General features: G+C 37.8%; 1 long non-coding RNA gene across 1 annotated transcript in view; it reads left to right on the top strand.

The window, feature by feature from the left end:
* Positions 1–21,097, top strand: part of LOC112406309 (uncharacterized) — a 125,787-nt gene that overhangs the window by 50,009 nt on the left and 54,681 nt on the right. Inside the window, exon 3 of the long non-coding RNA XR_003004534.1 lies at positions 4,634–4,744. This is a non-coding gene — a long non-coding RNA (uncharacterized LOC112406309). The remainder of the gene's footprint in view (positions 1–4,633; positions 4,745–21,097) is intronic.

The following is a 21,097-nucleotide window of genomic DNA, read 5'->3' as shown; positions in this document are numbered from 1 at the left end:
ACATTTAAAAACATACAGGAATGTATACCTTCTACCTAGATTCATTAATTGTTAATATTTTGCCTTCTCACGTATATCTGTTTACCAATTCAAATAAAGTTTCAGATATCATGAAGTATTTAGTTCAACCCTAAATAAATTCAGCAAACATTTTCTAAAAGTATGGAAATTTTTCTACCTATCCACAGTACCATTGTTACACCTAAGAAATTTAACAATAAAATCCAAATATTATTTAATAACCTATCCATATTCTGATTTCTCCATTTGTCCTCCAAATGCCAATAGTGTTTTTTCAAACTAGGATCCATTTATGGTTAATGTGTTACACCTATTTGTTATGTCTCTTAAATCAAAAGAACTTTTTAATGCTCAAAAAGCATGGCATAAATGAAGAAAGAAATACTGATCTCGGATTCTACTATAGACAATTAAAGTGTTTTGTTCACACGCACTCTACCCACTAAAGTCTAAAGCAATTTAGATTCTACCTGATGAAACTCTCACCAAATTGAAATTTGGAGTAAGTCCTCTTTATTACTCTTTTAGGAAAGAATGATTTTCCTTTTTGGGACAAACCTCCTTTTTAATCTGTGCATGGTGACAAGAAGTAAAACTCTTAAAAGACTGCCTGAGATAGATTTTTAAATTTTTATTTTTGATAAATAAAAATTGTACATATTTAAGGTATACAACATGATGTCTTGGTATATGTATACACTGTGAAATGATTACCATAATCAAACGAATTAACCTATATTACTCCTATAGTTACCTTTTTTTTTGTGGTGAGAAGACTTGAGATCTACTCTCTTAGCAAATTTCAAGTATATAATACGTTACTATTAACTATAGTTGTCAGGTTGTACATCAGGTCTCCAAACTTGATTCATTTAAAACTGATATAGGTATTTATGTATTACTAAGTAGTCAGGGAAAATTGAATGGCCATATTAGTGCAAGGAATACATTATGAATATGGTGAAAAATCAAAGTCGTGAGTGACATCATTTCAAAAGTAGTATTTAGTTCTAAAAGTTGATACATAGTTCAGAGGTTTGGTTTTGCATATAGTGGCAGCTGGCTCACTTGGATTAATATAGGAAGCAAGTGATAACAAGTGTAGTAGAATTAGAATGTGTGATAATAAACACAAATGTAATGAAATATATTTTCTATGTATGCAAACAACGCTTGTTTTTCACCTGTGGTTTCATAAAGATGTTTCTTAAAGGTAGATAACAACTCTCTGCTGTTGTCTTACATATTACAAAGAGCCCAGTAGAGCACTGTGTGTTTACACAGTGGACACTCTGTAAATGTTAATTGTTGATATACAAACCTCCTTTCACCCTTTGATGGGATCTCTAGATAAAAGAAGGCAATAACGTTGACGAATTCTGTAAGAGGAAAAAAACACTAAAGGGCCCCAGGAAGATAATATAATTTTACAGTGGTTACTGTAACTTACATTGGGACTTGAAAGTGTTTCCACTTATTAATACACTTAATTCAGCATATGTTTAAGAATTTTTGATGTGCCGGTGCTGTGTAGAGGCGTTACATTAAAAACAACCCTTTTATCACGGAAAACTTCAAATGTTAACAAAGGTAGAGAGAATAGTATAGTGGATCCCTATGTACCCCTCATTCAGCATCACTAAATTATAACATTTGGCCAGTCTTGTTTTGGCCTACTATTTGGGAGGAGTGGTGGTGAAATATGTTAAAGCAAGTCCCAGGTATCATGACATTCATATATAATGTAAGTACTTCTCTATGAATTAGACTGTGAAGGCTTACGAAGACTATGAACTTTGGATTTCTAAAACATTTTGACTAGAGATAGATTAGTAACTTTAAAAGAATCAAACCCTATAGTTAGTACTTTATCATTGACCAATATTCATTTAATAAAGATATTTGTTCCATAGCGAAGTTGAATAGTTTGGAAAAGCATTATATCTTTATCTGGAGCATGAAATGATGAAATACGAATGATAAGTATTTTCATAGAGCTCAGATTATAAAATAGTCATCAACATATATTGAGCTAAATAATGTAGGTTGTGGTTTTATGAATATATGTGTGTGTGTGTCTATCTATCTGAAGAGAACAGCGTTAAATTTAAGATACACATACACACACACACACACATGCAATGGGGAAACGGTTTATAAGTCTTTCAGGTACACACTGTTCTCTGTCAAGTCTAGGAAAAATAATAATGCAGAATTCCTATATAATTTGTCATTTTATGATGAACTTATGATCCAGAAAGAAGTCAAGAATGGTTTGATTGGAGACAATTAGGAAAAGAAAAAGAAGCAAAGGCTCAAGCAAGTTTCAACTCAAGTAAGGTAACTTTTAAGGGTAAAGGTAGAAGAGGAGGGCCCTGTTTGCTCACCCTTTGCTGTGCTTCCATTGTGTCCTGAGATAGGCCCATGGATGGGTTCCCTGCATTGTCATATTTGCATACAAAGCCTACATCTGAGTTTGTACTTCTCCTTGAATTCTAGTCCCTCATTTTGTAATAGAATCTTAGAGTGTCAAGTAGAAAAGGACCTGAGAAAATATCTGGTCTAACTAACTCCCTTATTTTAGAGAAAGAATGCTGAGGCCCAAGTTTCAGTGACTTGCAAGCCTGCAGAATGAGGACTATAATCCAGGTTTCCTGATCGCTAGGCTAGTGGTTTTCTACTTCACCATGTAGCCTCTCCACGTTGTTTCATATTCATAGGTAGTTCAGTCTTAACGTAAATGAGATAACCCTCTGGGGACTCAAATATGTACAAGTTTTCCTAGAATACCACTTGAAAATGATTAAAACAAACATTTCCCCTGGCCTAATGCAAAACACACCATCCTTTCAAGTAAAGATGTAGTTCGCTTGCAGTAGTGATGTCTTTACTTTATAAATGTGCATATAATTTCACACTTTTTAGATAGCCTGACTTTAAGAATGGTTACTTACTTTACTGTAAGAATAGTTTGTACAACCTGCACTCTTGTGTAACACTGACTATTGCATAGACCAAGCAATTCGTAAGTGAATTTAGCTAATCAAAATGGTGGCACACACACAGAGACACACACAGACACACGCACACACACAGAGTAAGCTCTATAATGGAGGTGCTGATTACCAGTCATTCTGTTTGCCTGGGAAAGTCAGGGAAGGCAGTGTCATGAACCTGACATTTGACATTTGAGCTGAGTCTTGACATATATATTTTGCCAGGGATATGTGGGGAAGAGTGTTGCAGGGAGAGGAAGCAGCATATGCAAAGGCATGGAGGCATATTTTGTTTAGAAAAGAGGGAAATCCTTTGACACTAAGAGTGTCAGTTGGTTTGGGGCACTCTTGGAGTTTGGGTCTGTTCTAGATTAAGTAGAGTATGGTGATCACTAAGCCTTCTCTTCCTTGCCACATCAGCCAGCCCAGCGTTCTTCCCTGCACTCTCACTTGGTTCTCTCCAAGAGCAGATGGGGGTCTTGGGCAACTATCACCAGCTTAACCTCTTGACATCCTTAAACTCAGTGTCGCTTGGATTCTGTTCAGATCCATCTTCACTGTCTAATCTCTTTGCACTCGACCTACTGCAGTGGTTTTCATGTATTATGGGTAGGGCATAGAAGTAATCTAAATAGAATTTTCTTAACAATTACTCAGAATTCTCAAAAAATATACCCAATAACATGATTACAGTTTCCAGTGTTATTACCATATGGTGTAATGGTTAAGAGCATTGGAATCAGACTTTGGTTTGAAACCTGCTATGTTACTTACTAGATTTATGACCTTGTTTGGGAAGCTTATTTAAGATCCAAGAGTGTGTTTCTTCAAATAAAGCATTCAGTCCTGGCGTGTTGTAAATCCCCCTCTCCCCCCAGAAAAGTAGATTTTCAGGACGATTCTGATGGGGCCCAAGTGAGATACTGAAGAAAAAGAGAAAAGTTGCACAATACGGTATTCATCTGTACTTGGGCGGTTCTGTGAATGTTTGACGAAGACTTTTTTCTTATGTCTTTTCTGATTTTCAGCTCCACTGTGGGCAGTTCAAGGTTAGGGACTATTTTTTCCTTCTGTTTGTTTTTCTCTCTAGCAGTTAAGGCTGACTGTACAGATGAATAAGCCATATAAATATGTCCTGGACTTAGCTGATGTCCTGGACTTCCCAGGGCATCCTGGATGTGACTCTGACCTTTCCTCTCCCACTGGAGCCATCCTTGTACAGATTTAATTCCATGACAGCAGGTGCCTTAGAATTCAACCTTGTGCAAGCCCTGAGGCTTTGGAGTATGACATTGGATATTTGTATGTGTGTGTGTGTGTGTGTGTGGTGTATACACATATATGGTTATATATACACACATACATACACATACTATCACACACTTAGAATTTCCTACATATGTAGAATTAGTTCAGCATTGGTGTTAGGTTAGGGAGAAAATGCTGAAATGTTTGTCTTTTGCCTAAGCTGTGGAGGCTGGGCTTTGTACCAATTAAAATGATAGTCATTTTTCTCTTCTGTAAGATATCTCAGAAGTTGCACTCTTATCTTTCTTACTCTAATGTTAAGTACCCAAATAAAATATTTTCTCAAATAATCCCCTTTATTTCTATAGGGCTTTGAAATGTACAAGTCTCTTGAATATCCATTAGCTGGCAGAAGTGCTAAATCCATGCTGATGAACCAGCGAATGAGTTCCAGTGACTACTCGAAACAGACCTATAAGGTAGGCAGAACAAATGTTAGTATTTGAATGTCATTATTCCCATTTCATACGTAAGAAAACTGAGAGCTATTGAGTTAAACCACCTTGCTCAGAGTCATGCAACTAATAAATGGCACAGCCAGGACTCAGCTTAGGTCTTCTGATTCCCAAATCAGTGTACTTTCTACTACTATTATTCATTACAGGAAAAACATTTTAAAAAACTCCAGTACTTAGGGAGAGATTATATTACTGCAATTAATTCTCCTGCTTGCACACCAGATAATTGGTGCTTCTAATTATGGCTTATTTGTATATCTCCTCTGTATGATAACCTTTAGACTATATTTAGTCTTAACTGTGAAATACTTCATGCCCCAAGAAATATTATAAGAATGGAGCACAGCTATCGATCAAATCCAGTGCCTACAAAGCAATACATTCAGTATGTATTAAATCTGTTATCCAGATAGATTAGTATCCATGCTGTCTTCTTAACTAACACCTGTCTCTCACATTTCACTGAAATTACCAGTGAAACTATGACTAATAAAATTGGTTTAGAACCAAAATTCAATAAAAGCAAAGTTAATTATGTTTGTAAGAGAATAAGCATACAGTTGGATCAATATGCAAATTGTGACCTTCAGTGGTCTTTTCTGTCTTCTTTTAAGCCCTTAGTCTTGCAAAGATTAATTTACTACCTAGAACTTCATTTTATGAAGCCACTAGGACTCAGATTACTAGATTTTTAATTGTTTACACATCAATGACATGTATGTATTATGTGTGTCTCAATCTCTATATCTTTGTGTGGGAGGCTTGTTCTAATAGCAGAAATAGTGCATGAGGCAAATAAATATGTTCAACTTCATGTTAACAAAAGACCAGACCAACTTAAAAATTTAAGTTCACATCAGCATTTTCTAGGCACCATTTTTTGACACCATAGTCTGCACTGTGGCAAGTACAAAGTTACATAAGACATTTTCTGGCCTCCAAGAATTTATAGTCTAGTGGAAGAGATAGTCATGTTCACAAATAACTAAATTATAACTTAGTGTTTGTTAGTTTTTAAATAGAGATGTAAATAAAAGCAATAGAATGGAAAGCAGATGGAGAGATTTATTCTATACTTGGGAAGGCTTCACTGAGGAGTTGGTATTTGATCAGATCTTATGTAGGATTTTCATTGGAGGGAGTAGGAAGACAAGGGTGGGTGGAAGAAATAACAAGAGCAAAGGCACAGAGGACATAATGCAAGCATAACCGGGGAACAGGGACTAGTATCCTCCATCATACTATTCAAAGATATGGGGAAACAACATCTGGCCCAGCACCTTCATATCCTGACATTGGGTTAGTTTGCACAATGGTTGATAGATGGATTCTTGAAAGTCATTCTTATGTTAGGAACAGCTGGTAATAACTTACTTTATACAAGGAAGTGACTACAATTACAGAAATATCTCACTAAGCCCACACTAAATGTATCACCAACTTAACTTCCCCTTGGATCTCAAAATGTTTGTGGCCACTCTAAGACACCTCCATTTGAGAGCAAGTGTGATGGGAGGAAAGTCAGAGTGGAAAGAGACAGTGGTTGTTACCTTACTGAAGATACGTATCTTATTTTTGCAAATTTTACAAAAACATATGACATAAACATATTGCTGGAAGCTTAAGCTTCATTAGTTTTATGGTAAATTAACTTGATCATGATCCTGCTGCTAAGCTCCTTTCTGTAGATTAATTAAGTGCTTTTTCCAGAAGTGCTCCTTAAACACCTGCTAATAGGTTAAAGCAGATTTCCCCAGTGTTCCTGAAGATCTTTGAGCGTGCGGTACGTCCCCTACATACGAACCTTCAAGTTGCGAACTTTCAAAGTCCAATCACGTAAGCCAGTTCACATGTCTGGCGTACATTGTCATGTGTGTGCATCCTCTACAAGTGGTTGTGCTTTTGTGTATTTTACTGTAGAGTACTGTATAGAGTACAGTAGTACAGTATCTTTATTTCAAGCCCAGGATGTCTGGAAGCAAGTGTAAAAGCAGCGGTGATGTAACTGGTACTGCTAAGAAGTGCCAAGCGCTAAGAAAAGACGAAGAGAGACAAGAGGAAGAAGAAGTAACTGAAGAACTGAAGAGATTCACAACGCAGGAAACGGCAAGGGGATTTTCTTTATTGGAGGAGGCACTGTTAGTTTTTGAGGCATAGGACCCGAACTTAGAACGGTACACGAAGGTTGCAGCAGCTGTTCAGGATGCAATCCAGTGCTACTGTGTCATCTATGACGAGAAAAAAAGAGCTACTACCCAGACATCACTGGATCGTTTTTTCGAGAAGGTAGATAGAATTGAATCCTGCAAGGAGACAGAACCTGTGCCATTAACGTCAGGTGTGAGTGAAATTGCATCTTGCCCTCCGTCTCCTGTTGCTGACAATCCTTCAGCTCTACCATCTCCCGCCTCCTCTCCCTCCTCCAGTCAGTAACTAACCCTTTTTGCTTGTTCACTCTATGCCAGCCCCTGGATGCCAGCTGTTGTACTGTACTACTGTACTTTACAAGGTACTGTGCTGTAAGATTAAAAGTGTTTCCTTGGGCTTCCCTGGTGGCGCAGTGGTTGGGAGTCCGCCTGCCGATGCAGGGGACACGGGTTTGTGCCCCGGTCCCGGAGAATCCTATGTGCCGCGGAGCGGCTGGGCCCGTGGGCCGTGGCCGCTGGGCCTGCGCATCCAGAGCCTGTGCTCTGCGGCGGGAGGGGCCCCAGCAGTGAGAGGCCCGCGTACTGCAAAAAAAAAAAAAAAAAGTGTTTATTTTTTGTGTTGGTTTGTTTTTTATGTATTATTTGTGTGAGAAGTATTATAAACCTATTACAGTACAGTACTATATGGCCGATTGTGTTAGTTGGGTACCTAGGCTAACTTTTTTGGACTTATGAACAAATTGGACTTATGAACGTGCTCATGGAACAGAACTCGTTTGTATGTTGGGGAGTTACTGTACTTGTAAACAAAAGCATCTGAGCCTGTAGGTGATATGCGGGAATAAAGCAGGCAGTGAACTCTTAGCTCTCTGTACTCAAGCTACTGAAAGGTTCCATTTGAACCAGTGTAGAAGACAACTTATTTATATTCTTATTAAGAGTGGACTACATAAGAGAAAAAAGGGGGGGAGCTCTTTCTGCTAGTTCTATTGCATTTTGTTTGTTATCAGGCAGTCTGAAAAGTTGAAATTGTTTAATTCCCAGTTAACTTGAGATTCTTTTTCTCGGTTCCCTTCCCCAGCTTAGTTTTCTCCATTATTTTCTTTTCAAACAAAGCAAAACTTACATTTTTTAGGTTAAGATTCTAAGGTCATTCTTCTTTCAATGCCAATTATGTAATGTGGAATAAAGAACTTTTGTCTTTAAGGCTATCAACTAACTGAGACCCTTTGTGTTGTGGAGAAATGTTGCATTTTGAAAGAAACAAATTATTTTTGTGAACTTCCTGCTCCCTGGCCAAGACAGACTTCCCATTAGTGTCCATTTAGGCCCCGATGGCTTGCAGGGTCATTCTACACCCTTCTGTCTGTAGCCATCAAATGATATATGCTGAGGGATCTGGGAGGGTTACACTGAAAAGAAATGAAAAGAAGCTTAATAATTCCATAAACATTTAGTGAGCACCTATTTGAGGTAGGTGTTGTGATTAGTTTCTGGAAATACAAATATGAAGACACAGTCCCTGCCATCAATCTAATAATCAGATAAACACAATACGGTAAGATAAATCCTACTGAGGAGAAAAGTGCAAAGCATGTAATAACATTCCTTGCCTGGTGGTGATAGGGAAGGCTTCCGTGTGGTGGCATCATCAAAGCTAGATCTGAAAGGATCCATGGGAATTTACAAAAAACAATAGGTAAGGCACTCTGGATAGAAGGAATAACACGTGTTAAGACACATTTTTTTTTGGAAAAGTGCCCCAGAGAGTGAGAAATGTAGTATGCGGGAGCATGTGGTATGTTTGAGAGAATGGCTGGAGTTACAGCAGCGAAGTTAGATAGAGGCCGATTAAGACTAAGAAGGTTTGATTTTATTCCGTGTGAAGTAATACGGTGTGAAAGGCAGAGAAAATATAAGCTTGAGGAGATTTGTTTGCAGATGATCCATTAAGTTCTGATCCAACAGAACCAAAATTTGGTAATTTACACAAGGTAACCTTCCATGATGCTTTTGGATTAAAGTGAATCATTTCATTGCATGTTTTCAGATTATCTGCAGTTATTACGGTGTGAAACATATTGATTGTAAGCTTTATAGACTTAGATGCAAAGCACATCATTCTCTTATTTTCCTTTAGGTTAGAAGAATAATTACAAGTTTGGATTGTTACAGTAACAGGGAAAAAGCTGAGGTGTTTTGAAGAAGTAGTAAGTTTTTTTTAAGGCAAAAACCTCACTCCATGATTTAATTCAGATTCTGTCTTTGATCAGGTGCCATTTCCTAATGGATACAGTGAAATTATACTTTAAGACAAAGGAAAGGGTGTGTTTTCTTTTAAACCATAGACAAATACTTATAAGGAGGTACAAATTACCAGTCTGAGAATTTTTTAAACTGGCCCTCTTTTCTCCCAGGACACATAGTGAATATGCAACACAGAGAATAAAATGAGTAAAAGACACTAAAATAGTTTTTATTAAGTACTGTAAATTGTTACTAATTATCAGTAAGTGGGAAATGGACCAGCAGCCTTTCTTATTCATGAAAACTCTGAAGGTTGTAAAACAAACAAATAAAAAAATTGATTTTCTCTTATTAAAAGAAGATGAAAAAATAATTTAAAAAGGTGAATTAACAGTTAACACTGAATCTCACATTATTCTAAGCCTATTAAAATAAACTTACAAGAATTATAGCTGTCACCCTTTATCTCCAGTTTTATTAGGCATAAAGGTATATGTCTAAATAGTATTCACTGAGTGCTTATTCTTGGGCATACTTGATGCTGTGGAGGGTTTTTCCAAGTATACTCAAATGAAAAATTAACTAATAGTGTAAGACACTAGAAAACAAGTCACAAGTTGGTCCATGATTATGTGCCAAAGATGGGGGCAATCATAGGTGTTGGGATCCACAAGAAGATTTCCCAACGATGAGTGTTATTATTGTTTTACATAAATGACTTATTTTACACAAATCATATCATAAAGTATACGTCATTCTGTAATTTGTTTTTTGACTCAGCAGTATGTCTTAGAGATCTTTCCATGTTAGTACAGGAAAAAATCTATGTTGGGAATTCCCTGGTGGTCTAGTGGTTAGGACTCGGTGCTTTCACTGCAGTGGCCTGGGTTCAATCCCTGGTGGCGGGAACTAAGATCCTGCAAGCCATGCGGCATGTTTTCCCAAAAAAACAAACAAAAGAAAGCTATGTCATTCTAAAGTTGCATAGTACTTCCTGGTATGTATATACCATAATCTGTTTAGCCATCCTCCTATGTTGTTTGGCATTTAGGTCACTTCTAATAGGTAAATAGACTTAAAAAGAGGTCTGGAGAATCCAGAGGGTTGAAGTAAGTTTTAGCTTTATCTGTTACGTTTAATTTTTTAATAAGGAGGATATATGAATGTACTATTTGTACATTATATTTGTAATTCACATGTCTGCAGTAATTAAAAGTTAAACATTTTTATAACACTTATTTTGGAGCAGCCATTTGACATTTGTCCCCACTTGCATAGTCCCTACAATATGCTGGTCTACCTGCCCTACCTCTGATATTTATAGCCAATGACCCAGCTTAGACAGGTGTCTCAGCTTTCCACTGGGCACTGGTAACTATTGGGATTGGAGCTGTCCTTAAATTTCCAGTCCCTTTGGCTGAAGCTTTGTTTCCTTTGTTCCCTTGCTGTCAGCCTCTGAGGCCTCCAGCAAAACAGAAAGCAATGTGTATTTGAATTCTCAGTGTGGTTGGTTTTCTGAAAAGCACATCTTGATTTAATACTGTGATGTGGTTACTTTAGATTGAGCTTTCTATCCATCGCATTTTTCCAAAAAATCAAAAGGTAGTTCTTGTTTTATAAATTTTAATTTTCAAATAAATTTCATCTTTGATGGTTTTCATTTAGAAAAATTTGGCCTTTAAAGTATTTTATGAACTCTATTTAGTATAAGTCTATATTTAATAGCGTACTAAGGAAAGAACACTGCCAACACTATAAACTCTGACTAATAGAGTTGCAGTTAAATCTTTTGGGCCAGTCTCTTTTCACACTGTATTTTCAAAGTCATGTATTTTCTTTTGAGGTAAAGATATAAAGAAACTTAAAGCAGTCATTTCAAGCAAATTAACCACATATAAATGTTTCTGGCCTTGTCTGAGATTTTTCAGAGAAAAAGCTGTAGATCTATTATAATCCTTCTCAAAAAGAAATCCTTTAATCTTGACTTCACTTTAGTAAATTGAGATTAGTTAATAAAATTTGGAGTATTTTTTTCCAAGTACTACATAAAATGACTGGTCTCTATAAATAGAATTTTAGAACAATGCCACTTAAAAATTGCCTTCAGAGTATTTCTAAAAACTCACTCCTATTTACCCAATAAATATTTATATATTTGAAGCAGAAGTTTAGCAGAAAATATTTAAAATTAAGTACTTAAGAAAATAATCTCATCTGCTCTTTGCTGTTTTAAGAGCTGTTTTCGAAATGCCCAAGTCACCATGCAGTGATGGAATATCATACACATTGCTAAAGGTCAAGCCATAGTAATCCTGACAGTTTACTCCAGAGCTTTGCTTCCAAATATGATCTTTAAAAACTGTGTTTGGTGTCTTTTTCCATAATAAGAGAAAATTGTGAAAGACTTTTGTTACTTGAAAAATATTCCTTCCGGTTTATGGTTGTGAGAGATGAAAGGAATGTGTGTATAACTTTCACATCTCTTAGCAGGATAAATAAAAATCCTTTCCTTCTCATTGAGTGTTTATAGATGAAATAAAGAAGCGGATAGAACAGAGGTTATATGCAATAACTAACCTAAATGAGAAATACATGGTCATTGAAATCTAAAAGGCAGGGAGGGTTCGATCTTTGGGCTCACCTATAATTTGTGTACCATAAATGTAGAAGGAAGTCAGCAGGGACTTTTTAATGACAGTGCTGTCTATAACAGTATCATCAAGCAAGACATTGGCATAAATCATTGGCACTTTGCAAAGTGTCACTTCTGTCAACCTTCTAGTGATGTGATCTTTAGTCTTTCAAATCCATAGACTGGCATTTGGATCAGCTAAGCATCTTACATCCTGTCTTGAATATTAAAGCTGTTTTAGCCAATATTGAAATGCTGAAGTAATGCTTGTTCTAAAATATTTGTAAGCAACTGACCTAACTAAGCTTTACTCTTGGTGAAGCTTGCAGAGTTTCCTGTTGGCAAATGCAAATGAGGCTGTTATTCATTTTAGGAAGTGCCCCAGGAAAAAAAAGATAATGAAGCAGTGATTTTAATATCACTTCAAAAGACTTTTATTAGTAAAGCTTTTAAGTTCAAAGGCAACTTTACTTTTGGTTTAAGTTTAATTTACAAAATAAACTGTTAAAGTGATTGATATGCAGTTGGATAAATTTCATAAAAAACAATAATGGTAACATTGATAAACGTAATCAATTACCTTTGCCTAGATGAAATGAAATGAATCCACATCTGTACATAAGATGGAAAATCTGCATGCTTTACTCCAGTTTAATTTGAATGAATGCTTGTACTCAGCAGGATTGCTGTTCGCATCTGTGGAGCTCAAGTCTTACAGAACTTGCATTGATATTTAGTGATTCTGAAATTAAACTGAAAACTATCTTGAGAGACATAAAGCTTATTAATATCTCCTTATTAAGTTTTCATCATAATTTTCTCCCTAAACCTTATGCTCTGAGTACAGTGTTTTGAGAAGACTAAATTTGAGGTAGTAGAGTTCGAGTTATACTAGATCAGTATTACGGTTTGGGTTGCAATACTGCTGTTAATTTCATTTTAAGTTCTTTCAGACATAGATATTTACCACCACAGGAAGAAACCCTTAGAAGTGTAAGACATGCTGTCTTCCCAGGGGTTATGTTTCTACCACCACCACCACTGTTACTCCTCACCCCCTGGTTTAGCACCCCAGGAATCTAATAGCCTTTCAAATCTGCACTGTGATTTACAGTGTCCCTGTGTGCTTGGGACAATCAAATTCCCCTTTGTCCAGCTCCCCATGATCCCAAGGAGAGTATAGAAGGCTCCTGTGTGAATCTTTCAGTGTGTGTGCAGACAAGAGCAGTTGCAACCCCAAATTAAAGAGTTTCCAAACCTCCTGGATTCGCAGAGTGTCACTGAGACAGCCAGAACCCAGCTGATCCAGTAACACGAGACGTAGAACGAAAGGCTGTGGCAATCCCTGGGGTCTGCTCAATTTCTAGGGTTTTCTTGGTAATAGAAGTACCCTTTAAGTTGCTACAAGACTCCTAGAAAGACAAGACATATTCTCAAAAGTTGCTAAATGTTTTTCTTTCTTTCTTTCCTGTCTTTTTTTCTTTTCTTTTCTTTCTTTCTTTCTTTCTTTCTTCCTTCCTTCCTTCCTTCCTTCCTCCCTTCCTCTTCTCCTTTCTTTCCTTCCTTTCCACCTGCTTATTGGTGGCATCTTCCCATCTGAGTCTTGGCTGCCTGCCTCCAAAGTGACTGAACATTAGCAGAAACTACAAAGTATTGGCTCCTCTGTTTGTAATTTCTGTTTCTTTGTTTGTTTTACGATGTGTGAACCTTCATTTAGAGCAAATCCTGACTTTAAAGGAAACAATCAAACCACTCTTTTCCAAAGCTAAGTTTGGCAGAAGAATCATTTTCTTGGACAAGGCACTAGGCTCCCAGTTTTAGCTTCAACTCTGCCAGTGATCCTGTGCATAATTAAAAGGGAGAAAAGGCGAAGCAACAGAAAATGGTGTTGCAAATGAAACAGATCCTGTCTTTCCCCCAGCCCTGTGACTGACCTTCTTTCAGATCTCATAAAACAGCTCTATTTCAACCTTCTAGTTATGAAATGGGAATGATCATCCATGTTTACCACAATAGGTGCTTGTAACAAAGGTTTTTTAAATTCCAAGTAAAAAAACCTCAACAATCTCCTGGTTTTGCCCAGACCTGATTGTGCATCAAACTAGGAATAGTAGAAACTGTTTTAGAAAGTAGAAATAGCCTCTCTAAAGAGGTAGCTTATTGTGTAGAGCTGATGGCTTCAGATCGGTCTCCATCCTTTCTCTGCTTGGCAGACTTGTGCAGGCTGTGCTCCTCTGGCTTCTGAGTGATAGTGGGAGACTGAAGGGCAAGAGGAAGGAAGAAGCCACCCTATTTCTCTCTTCCCTCTGCCTCGGGCAGCAAGTCTTGTCAGCTATGGCGCTAGCTTCTGTGAGGTGGCCCCAGTCCCCAGCCTCCAGTAACTGCCTCCTCCCTTGGCCTCCTAGGGTTAGGGGTGGTCATGCAGGGCTTCCTGCTTTTGCTTATCTTGGGTAGTCTCACTGTCTCCAGTTCGCATTTCAGCTCTTCTGTCACTTATGTTACCCATTTCCTCTGCTTCAAATACCCCTGTTGGCTTATTTACCTGGTTAAACTCTGACTAATTCAGGTCTGCAATATTCAGAGTGATTATTTTACCTTATCTGGCCCCAAGAGAAGACAGGAAGGAGACAAGATGAAGGGAGGGAGGGAGGGAGGAAGGAAGGAAGGAAGGAAGAAAGGAAGGAAGGGAGAGCTTTCAGTATATTTCTGCTGCGTCTTAACACTTTCCCCTTGCTCTGTCTTTCCTTAAAACCACAGGGTAGCCTGTTTATGAGTAGTGTCCTCTTGGGAGTGAGACCAGGACCAAGATGTAAGTAGGCTGGGAGTGGAATGGGGAGGAGTGCAAGAATCACTTATAGAAGGATCCCAGATGAACCCACGTTACTCTGCAAGTGGGAACCCTATCTTTTCCAACTAGATTCAGGCCCCTCCCTGATGGTCCCATACTTCCATCCTCTTTTTCTTTTCCATCCCACTGCCCATCCTGTGTCCCCTGCATCGGCAGGTGGTCTCTCAACCACTGTGCGACCAGGGGAGCCCCTCTGCTATATTTTTTAAATAAAGTTTTGAGAATGATTTAGATTTATAGAAAAATTGCAAAGATAGTACAGAATTGCCACGTACCCGGCACGTAGCATCTTACATCAATTTGCTGCATTTGTCACAATTAATGAATGCATATTGATAGATTATTATTAACAAAGGTCCATACTTTATTCAGATTTCCTTAGAATTTTCATAATATCCTTTTGCCATTCCAGGATCCCATCCAGGATAGCATATTACATTTAGTCATGTCTCCTCCTTAGACACCTCTTGGCTGTGACAGCTTCTCAGACTTCCTTTTTCTTCGTTTCTGATGATCTTGACAGCTTTGAGGAGTAGTCGTGAGGTATTTTGTAGAAAGTACCTCAATTGGGATTAGTCCTTGATGTTATTCTCCTGATTAGACTGGGGTTATGTGTTTTAGGGAGGAAGACCACAGAGGTAAGGTGCCGTTTTCATCACATCATATGAAGGGTATAAACTATCAACCTGACTTACCACTGTTAATTACAGCCCTCATCACCTGGCCGAGGTAGTACTTGTCAGGTTTCTGTACTACAAAGTTACACTCTTTATCCTCCTTTCCATAGTGTATTCCCTGGAAGGAAGTCACTATGTGCAGCCCACACTAAGGAGTGGGGAATTATGCTTCTTTGAGGGTGCAGTATTTACATAAATTATTGGCAGTTCTTTTAATCATGAGATCTGTCTATTCTCATTTAATTATTTATCTGTATTAATAAGGACTCATGGATATTTATTTTATTTTGGGTGTTAAAATCCAATGGTACTTTATTTATTTTGTTGCTCAAATTGTTCTAGCTTTGGCTATTGGCTCCTGTGGCCCTCTGACATACCCAATCATTATGACTTTTTTTTTCAGCACTTCCTTACTTTCTGTAAGACACTCTAGGCTCATCTTGTATAGTGCCTGACCCAGTCTTAGAATCAGCCATTTCTCCAAGGAGCCCTGGTTCCTTTTATTGGAGAATAGCATTAGAAACCAAGATCTGGGCACTAGGTGTGCTCATTGCAACGCAGATGTACCCACTCCCCTTAATTCCATCTATTAGCATAGTTAACCAGTAATTCTTCAACACAAAGCTCCAAGTTCCTTTTGATTTCTTTACTTCTGAAGATAATTTGCAAGACAATAAAGTTTAGGATGAAAAAGCAGAAAAAATAGGTGTTCGGGTTTAGGTTGGCTCACTTTTGGGAACACCATAGATTAGAAAATAAGACCAAATGGCCTAAAAAACCACATCCACTGCCAAGGTTTTATGATATCTGATTCTAACAGCTTGAGATAGGATGACATTCCATTTATTTTCCAGGTTACCTGAGGCAAGTGAGATGGGAATGTGCATGGGGACAGGGAGTATGCTAGTCTGATTGGAGTAGAGAATTTTTATAAGCAAGTGCTGAGAGATATGGTTGGATAAAAAAGATTGGGACTGTGTATGGGGGCCTGACTTTGAATACTAGGCTACATTCATACAGCTATGGTAGCCATTTTATTTAAGAAACCACGTTTATATGTGCATTGTTTTGTAATATACATAAAAGAAAAATTATTCAATGTGAAGTTGTCTGTGCAGGGGCAGGGAAATATTAATGATTTGCCTCGCAGGTTGTTGACTCCATCGGGGTCACGGCTGGGGGTGCTAGTTCCCTTTCTGTTCTTTAGTCTCTGCATATTAAGCATTCTCTTTATTACCTAGAGGACATAGATATTCAAGTAAATTATAAGAGCATTTTAAATATACTGTATGAAATTAAGTCTGAAGTGGACTGTACAGACTCATTCCCCTTCATAACATTCTGCTCCTATTAGATTTCAAGCAGTGCTAGGAAGCCCTGGAGGAAACAGGAAAATGGTATATGTAACCCAGTTGTCTCACTGGATGATTGTATGTGTACATGTGATCTTTTTAAAAAAATATTTATTGATTTATTTATTTAGGCTGTGCCGGGTTTTAGTTGTGGCATACAGGATCTTTAGTTGCGGCATTCGGACTTCTTAGTTGTGGCATGCATATAATCTTATTGTCTGAGGCTAGAAGATTATAGGAGAGTGAGAATAATTTTAAAGCCTTGGGCAGGAAATATTAATAGGTCTTTGTCTTTAAACTGACATAATAAATATTGTCCGCCTTACCTTTTCCTTTTGTGTTTGTGTTACTTATTAATTCTCCCACCCCCTTGTACCCTGAACTTTGACATTTTCATATATATATTTTTTTTTTTTTTCATTTTTACACATATTTATTTTTTCCCCTTTGTGATTCATCCTTCTGTATCTGAGTTTGGGTTAGGTGGTTAACCTATTTAATATGGTAATCACTCTCTGAAAGGATAATAATTCATAGAGAGGCAGTTTACCTTGTCCCAAATCTCCACTGAATCGATAACCTCAAAGAGGTAGTTCTAGTTCTCACTTTTAAAATTCTTTACTATTTTATGACCTGCTCTCCCCTTCCTTTTCTTAGCTCTGTAGTTAACGGTTTTCATCTAAGCCTTAGTCTGAATATTTTGTATTGACCATCTGCAAGTGATAGTTGTTCAGATAACAGGGAGTCATTATTTTCAGTAAGAAGACCAAATCTTAGTTTTTTTGACCTACTCTATAATTCTTGCTTATTCAGATGTGGATATTTAGATGTTTCACTCAACACCATTTAGAGGATAAAACATCTAGTCTTACTTATAAAATATTTTAGGAGCATTTCACAATGGGGTTTAACAAAACAAAACACCTCATTCTGCCTGTATTCTATCTGACATAAAAACATGTCAGATTGGGCTTCCCTGGTGGTGCAGTGGTTAAGAATCCGTCTGCCAATGCAGGAGACACGGGTTCGAGTCCTGGTCCGGGAAGAACCCACATGCCGCGGAACAACTAAACCCGTGCTCCACAACTACTGAGCCTGTGCTCTACAGCCCGTGATCTGCAACAAGAGAAGCCACCGCATTGAGAAGCCTGTGCAACGCAACCAAGAGTAGCCACCGCTCGCTGCAACTAGAGAAAGCCCACGCACAACAACGAAGACCCAATGCAACCATAAATAAATAAACCCCCCAAAACACATCAGATTAAAACCAAGGGTGAGAAGCAATGCTCTGGAGGCAAACCAGAGCATCAAAGGACTAGGCTATAGGATTATAGGGAGGCAGAGGTGTCTTCTGAGAGAGGAAAAAAGGATTTTGGAAGAATGAAAGTGAGAGATTGTTGCTTCTTCCTGCCTTTGCTGGAAAGTGTCACAAGGTTTAAAAAAATGAAAGTGGATAGTTAAGGTCAAAGACTTTTTGGGGTTCAAAATGGTGAGGGGAGAAGGAGAAAGTCAAGTCAATCACGCCCAGTGATGAACTTAAACTGTGTCGGGTCAGGACAAAAGTAGGACTCCCAAAGGGAAATCACCCATTATTTACTGTTTGTTAATAAAGATGTATCTTTTATGCAGTTTTTATTTGATAATTATGACTACCCCCTTTTTACAGATGGGGAATACGTACCATTTAAACTTTTACAGGTCAGTTAGGGGGAGAATAGGGAACAGATTGTTTCTTAAATTTGCCTGCCACAACTAGACTTCCCTTCAGATAGATGATGGTTTCCTTTTGTGATTTTCATTGCTGTTTCTACTAGCTGAACAAACTGTTGGGAAGACGGCATTTTAAGTGGGTGTATGATATGACATGCATAGAAAGAACTATGCATTTGCATCACTTTCCACCATTCTAAACATCACAATGTAAGTCTTTGCCAAATGCAAGTGGAAAGGAAGGAGCCGCCGACATTCTCCGGCTGGCCTTGGACAACGCTGACAAAACACATCAGCCACTCAGCACTTTTCCAAGTAGTAGCTAATGCCTGGATACTCAACTTTAACCTGGGAAAACAAGGTCAATTTAGGAAAGAAAAGCATGTCAGAGACTGTGCTGGTAGTCTGCTGGGGATTCTTGTCTTCTGAGATTTCCTTCAGCTCACTGTCAGCACCCTCTTTGGGGGTAGTAATGCAAGTGGTTATCTGACAAGGAAAGAATTATATGCGGATTCATCATTGCAAGCTAAGGGAAAGAAAACAGTTTTAATCTTAGAGTACTGGAAGAAATCATAATAATTAACATTTTTGAGCGTTTACTAAGTTAGACACTATGCTTAGGGTGTTACATAAATTATCTTATTTAATCCTTCAAATAATCAGAGCTACACCTCATCTTTCTCCTTAGATTAGTTTCTTCCTTTAGGAGACATTGTGATTAAAACACCACTTATTTAAAACTTCATCCTGTCTCTGGCCTATACTCTCCAATAATTGTACTACATTATAAAATATTCTGTTCATGACCTGAGTTTCATTTAAGCTCAAATATGCTGTATTTTGCTGCATAGCTCCTCTTATCCCATTGTTTATTTACCATGAATTATGAGGATAGAAGACGCCTGTTCCAGTGTCTGCCCCTTGCACACTCAGAACCATGCATGTACGGTTGATAAGGCTTTAGAGTACACATTTGGGAGAATCCAGCTCACCGCCATAGCCTCATCATCAGTTCAGACACTGCTAGCCTAGTGTGGTAGGCTGAATAATCGTCCCCACGTATGTCCAGTGCCTTTGGTCCGGGAACCTGTGACTGTGTCTTTATATGACAAAAGGGACTTTGTAAATGTGATTAAATTAAGGATTTTGAGATGAGGAGCTTATCCTGGATTATTAATGTGGGCCCAGTGTGATCACAAAGGTCTATAAAATGGATACAGGAGAGAGAGAAGCAGAAGTTGAAGTGATGTGCTTTAAAGATGAAGGAAGGGGCCACAAGCCAAGGAATATAGTTGGCCACTAGAAGCTGATAAGTCAAGGAAACAGATTCTACCTCAGAGCCTACGGAAGGAGCCAGTCCTGCTGACACCTTGACTTTAGCCCAGAGAAACTGACTTACAGTTTATGACCTCCAGACCTATAAGAGAATAAATTTGTGTTGCTTTAAGACACTAAATTTGTGGTAATTTGTTACAGCAGCAGTAGGAAACTAATATATTTAGTTTACAATTTAAGTCTTGTGAGACAACAATTATATGGAGTAACTGTAGAAATTAATATGCCTACAGTGCAAAGTGCAGGACATTACAATTCTGAGTTCTCAAGATTGGATGTTGCTGAGTAGCACCCCTCCATAAGACCTCTTGTCCCATCCTCCCTGACCACTGCTGGCACTTCCCAATTCTCACAGACACATGGGAACCAAACTGCTTCTCTCTGGGTGATTAGTTAGTCTTCATTCTCAGAACAAGAACCATTTTACATTTGTTTCAGGAGAGGTCTTAGGAAGAAAAGATATCTTTGATTTACTCTCAACAGCTCTTAGAGACAACTTTGTCTTCACTTGTGGGTGTGCTGAGAGAGTCATTCAAAACAGAGCTTGGATACCAAGGATAAGCAGAAAGGAAGATCTGATTGTTTTGTCCTTTTGTTATCTTAGGATAGTAAAAATAATTAATTTGCTTACGTTTTGGTGCATTTTTATCAGTGAAACTTCAGAGTGCTTGATGTTTAATACTATTTGGAATCTTAGCAATCAGGAGCTGCATAAAAGGCTTTGATAAATTCTGTGGTTCATCAGAGAAGAATCCCAAGCATTGTGGTACAAGAAGAGTGATAATCTCAGAAGCAGCATCTCAAGAAATACATTAAAATGATAGAGAAGAGGAGGAATTTTACTGAAGTATCAACTACCAAACTTTCAGGGAGCATTTAATTACTAATATAAACTCTAATAGGCAATTAAGAAATAGAATGTTCTGGCTATTAAAGTATTTATGTGATTGAGACTAGCTCTATGTCAACAATTGATTTTCAAAGAATATAATAGATTAAAATTCTGTTAATGCTGAAGCTAAACTTCACATAATTTATTCAAATTCCTATGATTCAGATCTTACATAGGCTTATGTTATGAACGTAAAATATCACTGAACTGTAGAGGTACAGAGAAAAGGTCTTTTTTTACATTTCTGCCCCTCACCACCACCAGCAGCAAACTTAGTGCCTTATTGGCACTGAAGAATCCAAATGGTGAAAAATATTTCCTTATCATGACTGTTACAAATTTAAATCAATGTAGGTGTCTTTCCTCAGAGAAGAGTATATGTGGATTATAGTAAATTCCAAAAGACAAGAGCAATTGAAGTAAAATTATTAGCCTTTTCAGAGTCTGTGTGACTTCTCCCTTCCTTTCCATCCC

Source organism: Neophocaena asiaeorientalis, unplaced genomic scaffold (assembly GCF_003031525.2).
Source record: "Neophocaena asiaeorientalis asiaeorientalis breed wild unplaced genomic scaffold, Neophocaena_asiaeorientalis_V1.1 scaffold36, whole genome shotgun sequence".
In the NCBI taxonomy this organism is placed as follows: domain Eukaryota; kingdom Metazoa; phylum Chordata; class Mammalia; order Artiodactyla; family Phocoenidae; genus Neophocaena; species Neophocaena asiaeorientalis.
Note: the sequence above shows the minus strand (reverse complement) of the source record. Positions and strands in the feature narration are given on the sequence as shown.